General features: G+C 38.3%; 1 long non-coding RNA gene across 1 annotated transcript; it reads right to left on the reverse strand.

The window, feature by feature from the left end:
• Window positions 1-1,253: 1,253 nt before the first annotated feature.
• LOC117562769 lies at window positions 1,254-3,986 on the reverse strand. The gene is made up of 4 exons (XR_004571615.1): window positions 3,841-3,986; window positions 3,431-3,540; window positions 1,753-1,921; window positions 1,254-1,551 (listed from the first exon to the last, which is right to left on the reverse strand). It is a non-coding gene; the product is annotated as an uncharacterized LOC117562769 (long non-coding RNA).
• Window positions 3,987-5,515: the final 1,529 nt, after the last annotated feature.

The raw sequence follows: 5,515 nt of genomic DNA on the forward strand, positions 1-5,515 counted from the left end.
TGTGGATCATTCACTTTAAAATGATATTCCATAATCATAGGGAATAATTCATAGTAACGAAGAGAGTGATTCACATTATAACTGTGGCAGAAATTGATCAGAATTTAGGGAATTTCTGTTTGTTGAGCTATTTTAAAGAGTTGTCCATCCATCTTTGATACAGGTCTCTTTCTACACTTAACTCAAATTCAAAGTAAAATGATAAGAGCATTACTTAGATAACACATCTTTAATCAGATTGCTCAATTACAGACTGCTGTCCAAATTGTTTTCTTTGATGCAGATTATTATGTTTGCACTGAAGTTACAACAAAAAATCATTACAAATCTGTATATTCTCACATACTCATGTTTTAGTCTGCCCATGTAAAGCACAAGGCCTTAAAATGTGGACATTTGTTTTAGGTAACCATGATTTTCATGGACAAATTCCGAAATAAATATTATAGCACATAATATAACCGAATACTTTGTGGTCGGTGGCTTCTTTATAAAGCCATTCATCTCTTTCACAGTCGTATGTGAAACATTCTTTATGTGTGGATTTCACACAGTTGACAGGAAGTAGTCATGGAGTCAAGCTGTTGCCTGGCAATGCAATCATGTAGAAACGTTCTTTTAAGATCAAGGATTCTCCTACTTCATGCTGAATGTCATGGGTATGCACTCTTCTATGCATTGAAATAATTGAATGTCCTTTGGGCGCATGAGAAGAAATAAGACAACAAAAGAAGAGAAAAAAACACAGTGTAATGCAGTGTTTTACGGTGAAAGCAACATCTAAATACTGCAATTTAAATGTTCTGTAAAACGTATTTATTACAATTAAAATGCAGAAAAAACTGTTCTATGAATATCAATCTCAAATGTATAGTATAAAACCGCCTGTAAGGATTATTGCTCAGTGAAAAAAAAAAATGTTTCCTATACATTAGTCAGATTGAAAGATTTAATATATATGTTTGACTATTACCAGAAATGTGAAGAATGTAATCCAGGGTACACAGATTAAGCACTTAAAATAAAAAATGCAAAGCTAGATAAACCTCAAGAGCCACTGTATTAAAAGTTGAACAAATTCCAACAAGAACTTGCCTTTCCAAGAATTTATTATATAATAGCAGTGATCAAAAACATAATTTCTCAACATACATATTAACAGTAATGTCCTGAGCTTTTACATCCACATAAGCCAAATGAAGATTGTTTAAGCAACTTCACTTTGTAACAGCAAACTGCAAGAGTGGCTACAATGACCTTAAAAGAATAGTTTGACATTTTGAGAGTTACATATTGCATTTTTTTTAATTAGTTAAAAGAACATAAAAAAAAGGCACTTCAAATTTTAACTACGATTTAAACAATCAAACAAACTGTAACTTGGGCACATCGCCACATGCCATTGATCTTACTGTCCATATTCAGACATCACGCCACTCATGGTCCGAAAGTTCCTGTATCAAGGTGAGAACTCTCGGGTTCACCTGAAGACGGGATGCGCGTGTCTTCTCCACTTTGGTGCCCTTCTCTGGGTTGATGGAGAAAAAACACCTTAAAACAAAAATACAAACAAACAACAGAATGAATAATAAAATAGCTTGCCTAACAACAAAAAACTTCACATCAATCTTATTATTTTGAAGCCAAAATGACAATTATCTTAACCCCCAATTCACTGAAGCAGCTGCTTTAGATTTGTTGCAGTTTAATAAAATAAATTGTTGGATAAAGCCAATCCCAAAAAACACATACCTCTGGACAAACTCCAGGATGGATGCCAGCTCTGACGGGTAGGCGATGTTGAAGCAATAATAGCTCCCAAACATCATGGACAGGGCAGACACCAAGGAGGGGATGTTGTCCTGTACTATGTTTCGATCCACACTCAGCATGAATCGCCTTTAAGAATAGCATGATCGTCCTAAAAAAGAAGAAAAACACAACTCAAACTAAATTAAAACAAGACTTGTCTTCCTGAAACATTTCACAAAATAATTTTAGGACACATGTTATTACATTTTAAGGTCTGTTAAATTGCTCACCATCAATACAAAAATGTATGTATGTGTATTTGCAGGTTAAGGGGAGATAAATGTAATGTCAATTTGACTTGCTTTTAGGGGGTAGTTCATATTGTTTGAAGGGGGGTTGTTGGAGCTACAGTTTGGAGAAACAGAGAGGAGAACCAGCAGACAGCTAAGCAATGCACTGCTGTGGACATACACTGAACAAAAATATAAATGCAACACTTTTGTTTTTGCTCCCATTTTTCATGAGATGAACTCAAAGATCTAAAACATTTTCTATATACACAAAATAACCATTTCTCTCAAATATTGTTCACAAATCTGAAAAAATCTGTGATAGTGAGCACGTCTCCTTTGCCGAGATAATCCATCCCACCTCACAGGTGTGGCATATCAAGATGCTGATTAGACAGCATTATTATTGCACAGGTGTGCCTTACGGCCCGTCTACACTACAGGCGTCAAAAAATGCTTTCAACGCTTCGCCCATTCATTTGAATGGGGTGACGTAGGATATTTTCAAACTTCGCCGAACTGCATTGTGGGTAGCATGGCAAGGCGTTGCAAGCATCGCGAGCGTCTATCGGCGTCAAAAGTTGAACAATGTTCAACTTTTGAGGCTCGATGCTTGCTCGAAGCTGGCGTCAGCCAATCAAATCCCGTTTTTGCAATTCCCGCCAGTACAAGCGCTAGCCAATCAAACCGCGTGCAAGCTGGGAGAGCCAGACCGCAGTTCATTTCCTCATATTCCAAACGAGAAATTACGGTAGCAAATCACCCGGTTCTTTCCGACCAGAACTATTTACCGGGATACAAACCGGAGGAACCAGGCATGGAGGGAGGTGGCAGAGACAGTGGGTGAAACTGGAAGGTTTTCGCCTGTTTGGGGATTTTATATCCAGTTTACTTCGTTTTAACATTGCTATTGCTTTGTATGTCGGGGGCGGGAGATTCATGTGATTGGTTGTTGGTCGCGTTGCTCGCAAAAAATCGCCAAGCTTCAGACACGCCCAGCTTCAAGATTTGTTTATGCCTGTAGTGTAGACGGGCCGTTAGGCTGGCGTTAACGTTGACGGCGTTGACGTTAACACGACTGCCCGTTAAATTTGAACCCGCTCAGATGTAGCTTCAAACCCCCCGCTCAGTAGACATTATAACTATGACTGCAAAATGCACTCAATTACAAACAGAAGCTAGTATTGTCCTGGCAACACACCGTTGTTTGCTTGCAGTTCGCGCCAACACATTTGAAAAACACTGGGGTTTCTATGCAATGCAGAACATAACCCCTCGTCTGTAGCGTTTTGCTGCAAAATGCACTCAATCCCAAACAGAAGTTAGTATTGTCCTGACAACACACCGTGTTATAATTGAAGTTTGAAGAAAATAAACGGTTAGCTTACCAGTGCTACAGATGTAGCTCCTCCGCTCATGTGTACACAGCTCCGTGGTCCGTGGCAGGCAGACTTGAGACGAGACAGACTTGGTCGCGCACTGAGCCGTAACCGTTAACCTGCAAAAACAGCAGGTCATCATTTTTAGCACGCTAACACGACTGCCCGTTAAATTTGAACCTGCTCAGATGTAGCTTCAAACCCCCCGCTTCACAACAGTATGAATTAAACGAAAATAAAGAGTTCAGCTTTTAGCATGATACTTCAATAACGTTACCAGACTATTGAAATTAACTCTCTGTCATTAGACGTTATAACTATGACTGCAAAATGCAATAAATCACAAACAGAAGCTAGTATTGTCCTGACAACACACTGTGTTATAATTGAAGTTTGAAGAAAATAAACGGTTAGCTTACCAGTGCTACAGATGTGATCCTCCGCTCATGTGCACACAGCTCCGTGGTCCGTGGCAGGCAGACTTGAGATAGACTTGGCCGCGCACGGAGCCGTTAACCTGCAAAAAGTGGCTGCTCCCGCGATAATTAAATAGTCCAATGAAATAACAGAAACAAACTCTACTGCTCAGTAGGCGTGTCTCAGTTCAGCGGTCGTTTCCTTCGGAGGCTGCGTTCGTTGACCGTTTGCGTCACTTCCGCCGAAAGGCTGTCCCAATTTAAAAAAAATACACGAACGTAACGGCCCGTCCACACGTAGTGGCGCGTTCGATTACTGTTTGGGCTGTCTGCCGTGGGCTGCATTCCACTCCAAATAGCCGGGCGGCCCCAGAATTCAAACGCCAGCTGTTTTATGGATTCTCATTTAATTTCCAAGAATATCTCAGTACTGGGTTATTTCCAATTTCAAAATAAACACATGTATTAAACAAATAGAAATAAGAAGCAAGTATATTATAGTATAATCAAGAATGAAAACATATAAAAAAACATGATTTTAACACTGTCATGTTGTAATTTTAACTGTATTGTATTGTTTTATGTATTACAGTTTTTCTGTGTTCAAACCACAGTAATCTGTAAATTATACAATGAAATATCATTATTTTAACATAATTCTTAATGTGAATTTAACAGTTTTGTTTGGTTCAGTACTTCACGAAATATTACTGTAAATTAAACACTGCTTCATTGTTTCTCTATTTACAGTTTTTTGATGTCGTGATTTTACAGCTGTTCCCTGTTAATTTCACGGACTTTTTTTACAGTGTGACTGTTTGATCTTGACTTGCTTGAAGGCCATTTTATCTATTCATCACAAGCACTACATTTCCATATAAGTATAATAATAATAATACTAATAATACATTAAACTTGGCATTATTATGAATAGCACTTGTAGGTGCCATAATGCTACTTAGCCCAAGTTCATTATTTGTATTATTATTATTTGTTTACGTTACTTTTATTTGTTTGTTGAGTACTTCCGGTAATTGTCACATGGCCGTGGTTTGTCTATTTAAGTCACCTTTTTCATGTCGAGTGCGGATGACAGAGGGTGAGCTTGTGCTGTCATTTTTTCTGTTGACCATTTTGTCCATAGTTACTATGCTATGATTTTGTTTATTAAATATCCCAAAAACTATCTTGCTTCACTGTGGACTTTCTCTTCGAAAACGCGTCACAGTTTATAGCCAAGTTTAGCCTCTCGGCGACTCAAACGTAACTGGGGATTGAGCCGCCACAGCGCTAAATATAATTAAATAATAAATATTGTCTATAATATTATCAGCTGCTCTGATACAGCAATATCAGCACCAGCATGTTGTATTAAAAAAACAAGGATTGCTATATATTTAAAAATGTGTCTACATCAATAAATAATGTTCTGCTTATGATCACAGCTTGCTCAATCTGCTCTGCAGCCGTGTACTAGTGAGTGTGCCGACTAATTACCCATGAAACACATCAATATGCTGCATTACTAATTGGAACCAAACTGTGAGGCATTTAGCGGAGTTCAGTATTTGTGTGGTGTGTGTGTGTGTGTGTGTGTGTGTGTGTGTGTATGTGTGTGCCAATCTGCATATTGATCAATGTGTTTTAATAAAGAAGAGGTCAGGCCTCTTCGATTTTC

Source organism: Gymnodraco acuticeps, unplaced genomic scaffold (assembly GCF_902827175.1).
Source record: "Gymnodraco acuticeps unplaced genomic scaffold, fGymAcu1.1, whole genome shotgun sequence".
In the NCBI taxonomy this organism is placed as follows: domain Eukaryota; kingdom Metazoa; phylum Chordata; class Actinopteri; order Perciformes; family Bathydraconidae; genus Gymnodraco; species Gymnodraco acuticeps.